The sequence below is a fragment of the Hyla sarda genome, unplaced genomic scaffold (genome assembly GCF_029499605.1).
Source record: "Hyla sarda isolate aHylSar1 unplaced genomic scaffold, aHylSar1.hap1 scaffold_1802, whole genome shotgun sequence".
In the NCBI taxonomy this organism is placed as follows: domain Eukaryota; kingdom Metazoa; phylum Chordata; class Amphibia; order Anura; family Hylidae; genus Hyla; species Hyla sarda.
Window position 1 is genome coordinate 54513 of NW_026608448.1, and position 13955 is coordinate 68467.

A 13955-nucleotide genomic window follows, 5' to 3' on the forward strand; every position below is an offset into this window, starting at 1 on the left:
GTATCTAAACCTGCTCCAACATGGACTGACATTCTGGCCTACTTTCAGCCGATGCGACTTGTCTGTCGCTGAACAGTCGCTTTTTATGTATTCAGCACCTATGTATAATGTTGTAAAAATGCTCTAGAAGCTAAAGTCGCAGAAATGTCACACATATTTGGCCTGCAACTTTCTGTGTGACAAATTCAGACAGGAAAAATCAGTATAAATCCTTAGAAAATTATCCCCCAGTGTCTCCATCTGCTGGCGGTATTGAATAAGCATTGCTGCACTGATGGGGTATGCATTAGACGAAAAAAAAAGAAGAAAAAGAAGAATAATACGCCCAGAAAAGAGGCGAAAAGGAGAAAAACGTAAAAAAACGTGAAAAAAAAGTAAGAGGAAGAGAAGGGAAAAAAAGGTGGAAATGGGTTTAAAAGTGATTTCGGCGGAGAAATATATATATATATATATATATATATATATATATATATATATATACGCGCACACACACACATATATATAAACGTATTCTCCGTTGAGATATTGCAGCCGCTGCTGTGTCCAGGCCCAGGAGCCTTAGCACTGTGCTGTGATGTCACTCAATACCACTGACATCACTAGGTGTAAACAACATCTCTCCTTTGCTGTGTATGTGACTATGGAGCTGTTTGGTGATGTCGTCTATTATGGCCTTCATAGAAGCAACAGGAGATTGTTGCATCCATCTAGAACCCTCAGAACTACAGTGCTATGATGTCACTCACTTCCACAGGCCTTGCAGAGTGTAAACAACAACAACCCAGCTTTGTTGTGTATGTAACCATAGGGATTTGTGATGTCACCTAGAACCTTCACAGCAGCGACAGCTTTATGAGGAGCATCAGCACTGCTCTGCCTGAGCAGAACCATCACCGCCATAGGTTGTCAAATAACCCGGGTTTAACCCACACAGGTAAGTCCAATGGGGTGCAGGCATGTCCTCTATGCTTACAGCTTCCCGTGGGTGTTGGTTTGATACCGTTTGGGGACAGCCAAGGAGGCATCTGCAGGCAACAAAGGTAGGTGTGTGCTTGTGTGTGTGTTTCCTATGCAGATCCTAAGCCCAGTGTCACATGCAAGTAGGAGGAGTAAGAAGGGTTCCTGGCAAATCCGGGTTATGGATTGCATTTAAAAAGGCCCCGTGGGAGTGCAATGGGCCCCTGTCTTGCTGCTTAGCAATAATGGTATGGGTTTAGGTTCTGCTGTGTGTACTGGTGGTTGACTGCCCCCCAGCCCAGAGTGTGCATGGAAAATTGTCTGGCAGCCTCCCTGACAGCAAGCAGTGATAGTGCCCATGAAGGGGACCTTGTTGGGCCCGCCCCTTTCACGGTTATCGCTTCTCGGCCTTTTGGCTAAGATCAAGTGTAGTATCTGTTCTTATCAGTTTAATATCTGATACGTCCCCTATCTGGGGACCATATATTAAATGGATTTTTGAGAACGGGGGCCGATTTCGAAGCTTGCTTCCGTCGCCCTATGCATTGACCCGATATGGCAGTATCTTCGGGTACAGTGCACCACCCCCTTACAGGGTTAAAAAGAAAGATTCCTACTTTCATTGCTACCTGCTTGCTGGCTAGCCAGCTAGCCAGCCCTGTGGGCCTTGCTGCTGCTGCTGCTGCTGCAGCCAAAAAACAAAAGGTGGTGCTGCTGCTGCTTCTGCTTCTGCTTGTGTCTGGCCGCTGTTGGAGCGTCCAGGCACAGGACTTCTGCTGCTGCTGACTAAATGGCCTCCTTAATTGGATCATTTGAGTAGCCAGCACACCTGTGCAGGTAGGGCATGACATGATAGGCAGCTGCCTTGATAGCGGGTGGGTGCTGAATGTTCCTAATTGACAAAATAAGATTAATGCTTATGAAGAAATATAAAATCTCATCCCTTCCCCAATATCGCACCACACCCCTACCCCTTAATTCCCTGGTTGAACTTGATGGACATATGTCTTTTTTCGACCGTACTAACTATGTAACTATGTAACATAACATGGGGGGGGGGGGTCTCCTGGCTGTTCACACAGGTGTGTCATTGCTGTACATTGACCATGCATTGCTTCTGTGGTATTGCAAAGGCAAAGACAAATGCTTCCAGCCATCCATTGCACTAATGGATTGGTCATCAGCTGGCTGTCTATGTCCCGCATCAATATAGACCAAAGTACAGAGGGTTAGGCTATGCTATTGTGCACCTACCTGATGCATCAGAAGGTGCGAGGCCCTTGCTAAATTCTGTGCACAGACTTTGAGATCTATGCTTTAGACTGTATCTAAACCTGCTCCAACATGGACTGACATTCTGGCCTACTTTCAGCCGATGCGACTTGTCTGTCGCTGAACAGTCGCTTTTTATGTATTCAGCACCTATGTATAATGTTGTAAAAATGCTCTAGAAGCTAAAGTCGCAGAAATGTCACACATATTTGGCCTGCAACTTTCTGTGCGACAAATTCAGACAGGAAAAATCAGTATAAATCCTTAGAAAATTATCCCCCAGTGTCTCCATCTGCTGGCGGTATTGAATAAGCATTGCTGCACTGATGGGGTATGCATTAGACGAAAAAAAAGAAGAAAAAGAAGAATAATACGCCCAGAAAAGAGGCGAAAAGGAGAAAAACGTAAAAAAACGTGAAAAAAAAGTAAGAGGAAGAGAAGGGAAAAAAAGGTGGAAATGGGTTTAAAAGTGATTTCGGCGGAGAAATATATATATATATATATATATATATATATATACGCGCACACACACACATATATATAAACGTATTCTCCGTTGAGATATTGCAGCCGCTGCTGTGTCCAGGCCCAGGAGCCTTAGCACTGTGCTGTGATGTCACTCAATACCACTGACATCACTAGGTGTAAACAACATCTCTCCTTTGCTGTGTATGTGACTATGGAGCTGTTTGGTGATGTCGTCTATTATGGCCTTCATAGAAGCAACAGGAGATTGTTGCATCCATCTAGAACCCTCAGAACTACAGTGCTATGATGTCACTCACTTCCACAGGCCTTGCAGAGTGTAAACAACAACAACCCAGCTTTGTTGTGTATGTAACCATAGGGATTTGTGATGTCACCTAGAACCTTCACAGCAGCGACAGCTTTATGAGGAGCATCAGCACTGCTCTGCCTGAGCAGAACCATCACCGCCATAGGTTGTCAAATAACCCGGGTTTAACCCACACAGGTAAGTCCAATGGGGTGCAGGCATGTCCTCTATGCTTACAGCTTCCCGTGGGTGTTGGTTTGATACCGTTTGGGGACAGCCAAGGAGGCATCTGCAGGCAACAAAGGTAGGTGTGTGCTTGTGTGTGTGTTTCCTATGCAGATCCTAAGCCCAGTGTCACATGCAAGTAGGAGGAGTAAGAAGGGTTCCTGGCAAATCCGGGTTATGGATTGCATTTAAAAAGGCCCCGTGGGAGTGCAATGGGCCCCTGTCTTGCTGCTTAGCAATAATGGTATGGGTTTAGGTTCTGCTGTGTGTACTGGTGGTTGACTGCCCCCCAGCCCAGAGTGTGCATGGAAAATTGTCTGGCAGCCTCCCTGACAGCAAGCAGTGATAGTGCCCATGAAGGGGACCTTGTTGGGCCCGCCCCTTTCACGGTTATCGCTTCTCGGCCTTTTGGCTAAGATCAAGTGTAGTATCTGTTCTTATCAGTTTAATATCTGATACGTCCCCTATCTGGGGACCATATATTAAATGGATTTTTGAGAACGGGGGCCGATTTCGAAGCTTGCTTCCGTCGCCCTATGCATTGACCCGATATGGCAGTATCTTCGGGTACAGTGCACCACCCCCTTACAGGGTTAAAAAGAAAGATTCCTACTTTCATTGCTACCTGCTTGCTGGCTAGCCAGCTAGCCAGCCCTGTGGGCCTTGCTGCTGCTGCTGCTGCAGCCAAAAAACAAAAGGTGGTGCTGCTGCTGCTTCTGCTTCTGCTTGTGTCTGGCCGCTGTTGGAGCGTCCAGGCACAGGACTTCTGCTGCTGCTGACTAAATGGCCTCCTTAATTGGATCATTTGAGTAGCCAGCACACCTGTGCAGGTAGGGCATGACATGATAGGCAGCTGCCTTGATAGCGGGTGGGTGCTGAATGTTCCTAATTGACAAAATAAGATTAATGCTTATGAAGAAATATAAAATCTCATCCCTTCCCCAATATCGCGCCACACCCCTACCCCTTAATTCCCTGGTTGAACTTGATGGACATATGTCTTTTTTCGACCGTACTAACTATGTAACTATGTAACATAACATGGGGGGGGGGGGGGTCTCCTGGCTGTTCACACAGGTGTGTCATTGCTGTACATTGACCATGCATTGCTTCTGTGGTATTGCAAAGGCAAAGACAAATGCTTCCAGCCATCCATTGCACTAATGGATTGGTCATCAGCTGGCTGTCTATGTCCCGCATCAATATAGACCAAAGTACAGAGGGTTAGGCTATGCTATTGTGCACCTACCTGATGCATCAGAAGGTGCGAGGCCCTTGCTAAATTCTGTGCACAGACTTTGAGATCTATGCTTTAGACTGTATCTAAACCTGCTCCAACATGGACTGACATTCTGGCCTACTTTCAGCCGATGCGACTTGTCTGTCGCTGAACAGTCGCTTTTTATGTATTCAGCACCTATGTATAATGTTGTAAAAATGCTCTAGAAGCTAAAGTCGCAGAAATGTCACACATATTTGGCCTGCAACTTTCTGTGCGACAAATTCAGACAGGAAAAATCAGTATAAATCCTTAGAAAATTATCCCCCAGTGTCTCCATCTGCTGGCGGTATTGAATAAGCATTGCTGCACTGATGGGGTATGCATTAGACGAAAAAAAAGAAGAAAAAGAAGAATAATACGCCCAGAAAAGAGGCGAAAAGGAGAAAAACGTAAAAAAACGTGAAAAAAAAGTAAGAGGAAGAGAAGGGAAAAAAAGGTGGAAATGGGTTTAAAAGTGATTTCGGCGGAGAAATATATATATATATATATATATATATATATATATATATATATATATACGCGCACACACACACATATATATAAACGTATTCTCCGTTGAGATATTGCAGCCGCTGCTGTGTCCAGGCCCAGGAGCCTTAGCACTGTGCTGTGATGTCACTCAATACCACTGACATCACTAGGTGTAAACAACATCTCTCCTTTGCTGTGTATGTGACTATGGAGCTGTTTGGTGATGTCGTCTATTATGGCCTTCATAGAAGCAACAGGAGATTGTTGCATCCATCTAGAACCCTCAGAACTACAGTGCTATGATGTCACTCACTTCCACAGGCCTTGCAGAGTGTAAACAACAACAACCCAGCTTTGTTGTGTATGTAACCATAGGGATTTGTGATGTCACCTAGAACCTTCACAGCAGCGACAGCTTTATGAGGAGCATCAGCACTGCTCTGCCTGAGCAGAACCATCACCGCCATAGGTTGTCAAATAACCCGGGTTTAACCCACACAGGTAAGTCCAATGGGGTGCAGGCATGTCCTCTATGCTTACAGCTTCCCGTGGGTGTTGGTTTGATACCGTTTGGGGACAGCCAAGGAGGCATCTGCAGGCAACAAAGGTAGGTGTGTGCTTGTGTGTGTGTTTCCTATGCAGATCCTAAGCCCAGTGTCACATGCAAGTAGGAGGAGTAAGAAGGGTTCCTGGCAAATCCGGGTTATGGATTGCATTTAAAAAGGCCCCGTGGGAGTGCAATGGGCCCCTGTCTTGCTGCTTAGCAATAATGGTATGGGTTTAGGTTCTGCTGTGTGTACTGGTGGTTGACTGCCCCCCAGCCCAGAGTGTGCATGGAAAATTGTCTGGCAGCCTCCCTGACAGCAAGCAGTGATAGTGCCCATGAAATGGACCTTGTTGGGCCCGCCCCTTTCACGGTTATCGCTTCTCGGCCTTTTGGCTAAGATCAAGTGTAGTATCTGCTCACTTGGTCTGGTCGGAAGGTGTCTGTGGTACCCCGCTTCTCGGCCTTGGGGGATTGTCTCTCCTTACGGAGGGACTTCACCCCCTTGCTGCTATTGGGGAGCGGGCTTAGTCCACGGACAACGGGTTGCGATCCCCCTGTCTCTGGGACCTTGTGTCTCAGAAGGCATTTTCGGTACGTTGAGCGTTACCTGTAGCTTCGGAAGCACCTAGGGTACCCCCGACCTCTGCCTTGGATAAGGGTTCCGCTTTTATAGCGGGATTCCGAGCCCCTGCTGCTATTGGGGAAGGGGCTTAGTCCCTGGGTGTGGAAGATGCCGTTCTCCTGGGCTTTCCCCTCTGGGGAAATGTCGATGCGAAATACCATCCGCATAGAGGTGTCGGAGAGCCATCGTCAGTTGAAGAACCTCCGCTTCATTGCGGAGGTGATTCTTCTTGACTACTTCCGCCTCAATAGGGAGGACATCCTGTGTCTAAATGACCAGGAAAGCCGTGGCCTGTATACCGTCACCTTCACGGCCACGGCGTGTTGCGATAACATCTATGCAACCTTGTCTGGTGCGGACCAGAGGGACGATCGACTCGACGGTCTTTCGTTCCAGTTCCTCTATGGTGAGGAACATATACCGTTGGTGGTGGCTATGCACAGCCCTCATGTGACCACGGAGGATATAGCCACTTTTCTTCGGCGATACTGCGAAGAGGTGCGATTCGCAAACAAAATCTTGAACTCCGTGCGGTTCTGGAACGGCAAGAGGAAGTTCTGGGTCAAGCTCCGTAAGGATCCCGGTGGTATTGGGGGTCTTTGCCATCCGCCCCCAAATTTTGCCATCGGGAGAGTTCGGGGCTTCCTGTTCTATCCTCAAATGCCTATGTATTGCCGAAATTGCTTGAGGTTTGGCCACACCCAGGAGACCTGCGGCGCGGAGCGTGTGATTCGCTGCAATAGGTGTGGCCAAGAAGGTCACATAGCCTCAAGATGTAGCCATACGATAAGGTGCAACCTCTGCGGAGAGGAAAATCACGATTTTAATTCCTGTCCCCATAAAGCAAAAACTACGATGGGTGGGTCAAGGCTGGGCCCACCCAAAGAGGGGACAGGACAAAAGACGTCCTTTTTTAAGATGCCCAAACCCCAGATGGCAGGTACTGATGGGTCCAGGCCCAAGACCTCTGGTGCTCCATCGGGGGGCCCACCGGTGGTAGTGCTAGGGGGAGGCCATGGGGATTCCACGAAGCCCGGGCGGGTAATCGAGTTTACTGCCCGGGAAATTGAAAGACGTCGATCGACTTCCTACCTGGCTCAAGAGCCCGCCGAAACTTCTGAAGGGGGCTCACCTGTGGCGGGTGGCAGCCGACGGGCCTCGGTGGGGGCAAAGGTGGACCCAAAATTGCAGCATAAGCCAGGTACTGGCTTGGCCCAGGGTCGCCCTGCTCCGGACGAAGAGGCCCCGGTGAAAGCCCGCCGGAAGGGGAGCCAGGTGGCCAGGTCTGAGCCCGGTCCTGTTACTCCGCCTATACAGGACAGGGCCAAGAAGACAAGTGGCGCCAAACCAGGGTTTGCTGCCCCGCCAGCAGTAGACCCGGTGGGTAAAACTGGCCATCGTCGATCGATGGGGAAGTTGGAGCAACAGTCCTCAGCAACGCTTGCTGGGGAACAAGCGATGAAAACTTCCCAAGGTAGCGGCAAAGGTTCCGGAAAAGAGGCCTCACAGGCCCCTGTGCAGCAGTTCCAGTCGTCAAATGATGAAAGAAGACGCAGATCCATCAGCCGGGGGCCAGAGATTACATCGAGTGAGAGCAACACAGAGGATATGGACAGCAGTGTGACATTTAAAAGACAAAGAGAAGAAGAAGAGGAAGACATTCAAAGGAAAGCGGCGTGCCGTAGTTCGGACGAGAGCGAGCTCAGGGTCGGGGCATCATCGATCTCAAGCTCCGACCCTCAGAACATCAAGGAGCTGATGACCCCGCAGGCGGGGGATGACGGTACGCAGCTTATTATTGACTTTGATTCTCCAAGCACTGACTCTCCATAAACTATGCCTATCCCTGTAAAAATTGCCTCACTCAATGTGAGGTCCTTAAAGAGCCCTGATCGCAGGGCTGCTTTATTTTCTTATCTAGAGACATGTGACTTTGACCTTTGCCTGCTACAAGAATGTGGAATCCCTAGTAAAATGGACTATAAAGACTTAAAAGAAGACTGGAAGCTGGGCCCATCCATATGGTCCGGTGCAAATGACTGTCGTTCTGTGGGTGTTGGGCTGCTCTGCCGAGGCCAGTCCTTTTCTATTCATACAGTAACTGAGATTGTGCCTGGCAGAGCTCTTTTAATTCATCTATATTTTAATGGACTTTTAATTCGTGTTTTAAATGTGTATGCCCCTCCTGATAAACAGGATCGGGCAGAACTATTTGAAATTTTACCACTGTTTTGTGTTGGGTCTTCTCCCCTGCTGGTGGGAGGTGATTTTAACTGCATACGTGATGGGGAACACCGGCAGGGTGGGGATATTAATCGTAAAGACCGCACTTCTTACCTGCTTAAAAATTTTATTGATGATTTTAATTTGAAAGATTGCTGGAAGGATCTCTTGCCGGAGGACCCGGGCGCCACATGGTCCAATGGAAGAGTGAGCTCCAGAATCGATTTTATTTTTTCCTCTAGAGCTTTTAAACCCCTGAAATGCACGCTCGAGCAGAATATCTTCTCTGATCATAAGCTCCTCTTGGTGGGCCTGGAGCTAGAGGGGGAGCAAAAAGCAAAAAGGGGCCTCTGGAGATTAAACACCACACTCCTAGAGGACCCTGAGATAAAAGAGGAGTTTGTGCGGACCTACCAGTGCTGGCAATCACAAAGAAAACCCCACGAGCCTATGCTGCACTGGTGGGAGGGCACCAAATCTAAAATCAGATTTTTTTTTATCAAAGCAGGTAAGAAGAAGGCAAAAATGGAAAAGCAGTGGTTTTATGTTCTTAACATGCGTTTAAATGTACTTTTTAAATTGAAAGAAGCTGGTATGGATGTAGAAAATGATATTTTAAACCTTAAAACTGAAATAAAACATGCCATAGAAAAGAAAGGGAAACAAATCATTTTTAACTCACATGTGCAGCACCTGGAGGAGGGCGAGAAATGTTCCCGTTTCTTTTTTAAAAAAGTGATGAATAGGAGGGATATCATCCAAAACCTTGAGGGTGAATCCACTCCAAAAGGCATGTTAGATGCAGTTTTTAACTTCTACCAGCTTCTTTTTAATAAGAAAGATCTTAATCCATCCTTTTTAGAACATGTTCTTAATTCCCTTGATTTTAAGCTAGATGTTTTAGACCAGGAGGTTTTATCCCGTGATCTTAACTTAGTTGAACTTTTATTTGTTTTTAAAAGTTTTTCTAGTGGGAAGGCCCCTGGGGAAGATGGTTTACCCATCGAATTTTATTTAGCTTTTTGGGATATTTTAAAGGATGATATGGTTTTATTGTATAAAGAAACTTTTATTGTTAATGAACTTCCCCCTTCCTGGAGGAGGGGGATTGTATCATTACTTTTTAAAAAAGGTGAAAAGGATATGCTAAAAAATTGGCGCCCCATTACACTTTTAAATGTCGATTATAAAGTTTTAGCCAAGTTATTAGCTGTCCGTTTTAAACCTTTTATTCATAAATTAATTCACCCAAATCAGGTTTGTGGGGTACCTGGAAGGTCTATAGCTGAATCCCTAAATATTTTAAGAGATGTTTTATGGTATTTTAAGGATAGAAATCAAACTGTAGCAATTTTATCCTTAGACTTTGAAAAAGCCTTTGATAGGGTCTCCCATGAATACCTGTTTTTAGTTCTTAAAAAGATGGCAGTGCCTGAAACGATTTTAAGCCGAATCATGCTTTTATACCGATCCTGTTTTAGTCAAGTCTCTGTTAATGGCTTTTTAACCAGCGGTGTTCCTCTTTTATCAGGTGTCAAACAGGGCTGCCCCCTGTCCCCACTCCTTTTTATTTGCGCAATCGAACCACTGATGGCCCTCCTCAGAAAAGACTGGGTAGTAAGAGGCGTACCGATACCTGGTGGAGGAGGGACCCATCTAAAGGTGTTGGGGTACATGGATGATGTCACCATACTGTGCCCGGACTCTCCATCGATGAGGGGGGCATTGAGGAACACCAGCTATTTCTGCGAGGTCTCTGGTTTTAAGCTAAACACAGATAAATGTGACTGTTTTTATATTGGCTCCTGGGATTCATCCATCACCCCAGGAGTCACAATGCAACAGGATCAAATTAAAGTTTTAGGTATTGTTTTTAACCAGGTCAATGATGGGAGCCCTAACTGGGATTCAGCTATAGCTAAGATGGAGAAGAAGATTTTAATGTGGAATCTTAGAAACCTTACCATGGAGGGGAAGATTTTAATAATAAAGATGGTTTTACTCCCTATTATGCTATACATTGCCATGGTATTTCCTCCATCTATTTTATACATTAAAAAAGTAACTAGAATTGTTTTTACCTTTTTATGGGGTTCAAAAATGGAGAAATTAAAGCGTGATTTTATGTACAAAAGTAAAGATAATGGCGGGAAAGATGTTCCTAACCTTTTTACTTTCTTTTACATAAAGTATTTCTGTTTCTGTTTTAAAATTATTAAATCCGATGGCATTTTTAGCTGCTTTTTAAGGTACGCTGCGGGCATGGTTTTTAAAAGATGGTTGCGCATCCCTCTGAACGCTCCGGTGCTTCTGTGTCCCCCAAAACATTATGTGGTGTTGGAAAAGACAGTCAGGCTCCTAGGTCTCCAAGATTTGGAGCCTGACATACTGGGGGACCAGAGAAAGGTATCAAAGGTCCTCAGGCGGAGTGAGGTTACCCTGGCAGTGTCCAATTTCACACAGGCAAGATCCAAAAAGGTATGGCGGAACGTGTACGGGAAGTTTCTGGCGAATGTACACAGGGATCTTGCCTGGGCAATCATCCACCAGTGCCTCCCTACTCGTGAGTTCCAGCACAGGCGAGGACTGGTGGCGAGAGCCAAGTGCCCGAGAGATGGCTGTGGAGTGGACGAAACGGTGCTGCACATATTTTGGAACTGCCCTTTTGCACGGGAGCTTTGGAGGAAGGTAGGCCCACTTTTGAAGTGGGCCTGCGGCCTAAAAGATTTTAATCACGAATGTGTCTTTTACGGTCTTTTTAACTGCCCCAATTTTAAACAGCAGATGATCTGCTGGATGATTATTAATTGTTTTAAAAATGCCATCTGGAAAGTTAGGAACATCTTACTTTTTAAACATGATTTTATTGATGTTAAAAACTGTATAAAGCTGGCCCTGAGTGAGATGTACATCTATTACCTAAGAGACAAGAAACAGTTGGGGGCCAGCGAGGCAGCATCCATGTGGTGTCTGCCTCTATGGAACGAAATAACAGTATAATCAGTTTTTATGATATTTGTATAATGTTTTATCCTGCCATTTTTATTTTTTCTCCTTTTATTACTGGTTTCATTATTTGTATTTTAAAACTTTTGTGAACCTTTTATTATTTTGCATTTTAAATTTTGTATGGTTTCTTATTTATTCAATAAAATTTTGTTGAAACCTTATCTGTTCTTATCAGTTTAATATCTGATACGTCCCCTATCTGGGGACCATATATTAAATGGATTTTTGAGAACGGGGGCCGATTTCGAAGCTTGCTTCCGTCGCCCTATGCATTGACCCGATATGGCAGTATCTTCGGGTACAGTGCACCACCCCCTTACAGGGTTAAAAAGAAAGATTCCTACTTTCATTGCTACCTGCTTGCTGGCTAGCCAGCTAGCCAGCCCTGTGGGCCTTGCTGCTGCTGCTGCTGCAGCCAAAAAACAAAAGGTGGTGCTGCTGCTGCTTCTGCTTCTGCTTGTGTCTGGCCGCTGTTGGAGCGTCCAGGCACAGGACTTCTGCTGCTGCTGACTAAATGGCCTCCTTAATTGGATCATTTGAGTAGCCAGCACACCTGTGCAGGTAGGGCATGACATGATAGGCAGCTGCCTTGATAGCGGGTGGGTGCTGAATGTTCCTAATTGACAAAATAAGATTAATGCTTATGAAGAAATATAAAATCTCATCCCTTCCCCAATATCGCGCCACACCCCTACCCCTTAATTCCCTGGTTGAACTTGATGGACATATGTCTTTTTTCGACCGTACTAACTATGTAACTATGTAACATAACATGGGGGGGGGGGTCTCCTGGCTGTTCACACAGGTGTGTCATTGCTGTACATTGACCATGCATTGCTTCTGTGGTATTGCAAAGGCAAAGACAAATGCTTCCAGCCATCCATTGCACTAATGGATTGGTCATCAGCTGGCTGTCTATGTCCCGCATCAATATAGACCAAAGTACAGAGGGTTAGGCTATGCTATTGTGCACCTACCTGATGCATCAGAAGGTGCGAGGCCCTTGCTAAATTCTGTGCACAGACTTTGAGATCTATGCTTTAGACTGTATCTAAACCTGCTCCAACATGGACTGACATTCTGGCCTACTTTCAGCCGATGCGACTTGTCTGTCGCTGAACAGTCGCTTTTTATGTATTCAGCACCTATGTATAATGTTGTAAAAATGCTCTAGAAGCTAAAGTCGCAGAAATGTCACACATATTTGGCCTGCAACTTTCTGTGCGACAAATTCAGACAGGAAAAATCAGTATAAATCCTTAGAAAATTATCCCCCAGTGTCTCCATCTGCTGGCGGTATTGAATAAGCATTGCTGCACTGATGGGGTATGCATTAGACGAAAAAAAAGAAGAAAAAGAAGAATAATACGCCCAGAAAAGAGGCGAAAAGGAGAAAAACGTAAAAAAACGTGAAAAAAAAGTAAGAGGAAGAGAAGGGAAAAAAAGGTGGAAATGGGTTTAAAAGTGATTTCGGCGGAGAAATATATATATATATATATATATATATATATATATATATATATACGCGCACACACACACATATATATAAACGTATTCTCCGTTGAGATATTGCAGCCGCTGCTGTGTCCAGGCCCAGGAGCCTTAGCACTGTGCTGTGATGTCACTCAATACCACTGACATCACTAGGTGTAAACAACATCTCTCCTTTGCTGTGTATGTGACTATGGAGCTGTTTGGTGATGTCGTCTATTATGGCCTTCATAGAAGCAACAGGAGATTGTTGCATCCATCTAGAACCCTCAGAACTACAGTGCTATGATGTCACTCACTTCCACAGGCCTTGCAGAGTGTAAACAACAACAACCCAGCTTTGTTGTGTATGTAACCATAGGGATTTGTGATGTCACCTAGAACCTTCACAGCAGCGACAGCTTTATGAGGAGCATCAGCACTGCTCTGCCTGAGCAGAACCATCACCGCCATAGGTTGTCAAATAACCCGGGTTTAACCCACACAGGTAAGTCCAATGGGGTGCAGGCATGTCCTCTATGCTTACAGCTTCCCGTGGGTGTTGGTTTGATACCGTTTGGGGACAGCCAAGGAGGCATCTGCAGGCAACAAAGGTAGGTGTGTGCTTGTGTGTGTGTTTCCTATGCAGATCCTAAGCCCAGTGTCACATGCAAGTAGGAGGAGTAAGAAGGGTTCCTGGCAAATCCGGGTTATGGATTGCATTTAAAAAGGCCCCGTGGGAGTGCAATGGGCCCCTGTCTTGCTGCTTAGCAATAATGGTATGGGTTTAGGTTCTGCTGTGTGTACTGGTGGTTGACTGCCCCCCAGCCCAGAGTGTGCATGGAAAATTGTCTGGCAGCCTCCCTGACAGCAAGCAGTGATAGTGCCCATGAAGGGGACCTTGTTGGGCCCGCCCCTTTCACGGTTATCGCTTCTCGGCCTTTTGGCTAAGATCAAGTGTAGTATCTGTTCTTATCAGTTTAATATCTGATACGTCCCCTATCTGGGGACCATATATTAAATGGATTTTTGAGAACGGGGGCCGATTTCGAAGCTTGCTTCCGTCGCCCTATGCATTGACCCGATATGGCAGTATCTTCGG

General features: G+C 45.9%; 3 non-coding genes and 2 pseudogenes across 3 annotated transcripts; all 5 read left to right on the forward strand.

The window, feature by feature from the left end:
* The first annotated feature begins 1353 nt into the window (after nucleotides 1-1353).
* On the forward strand, nucleotides 1354-1544 carry LOC130314069 (U2 spliceosomal RNA). Its single transcript, XR_008861829.1, has one exon. It is a non-coding gene; the product is annotated as a U2 spliceosomal RNA (small nuclear RNA).
* Nucleotides 1545-3621: 2077 nt separating this feature from the next.
* On the forward strand, nucleotides 3622-3812 carry LOC130314070 (U2 spliceosomal RNA). The gene has a single exon (XR_008861830.1). It is a non-coding gene; the product is annotated as a U2 spliceosomal RNA (small nuclear RNA).
* Nucleotides 3813-5902: 2090 nt separating this feature from the next.
* LOC130314080 (U2 spliceosomal RNA) lies at nucleotides 5903-6032 on the forward strand (annotated as a pseudogene).
* Nucleotides 6033-11511: 5479 nt separating this feature from the next.
* On the forward strand, nucleotides 11512-11697 carry LOC130314078 (U2 spliceosomal RNA). Its single transcript, XR_008861836.1, has one exon. It is a non-coding gene; the product is annotated as a U2 spliceosomal RNA (small nuclear RNA).
* Nucleotides 11698-13780: 2083 nt separating this feature from the next.
* On the forward strand, nucleotides 13781-13955 carry LOC130314075 (U2 spliceosomal RNA; annotated as a pseudogene; the record flags this gene model as incomplete).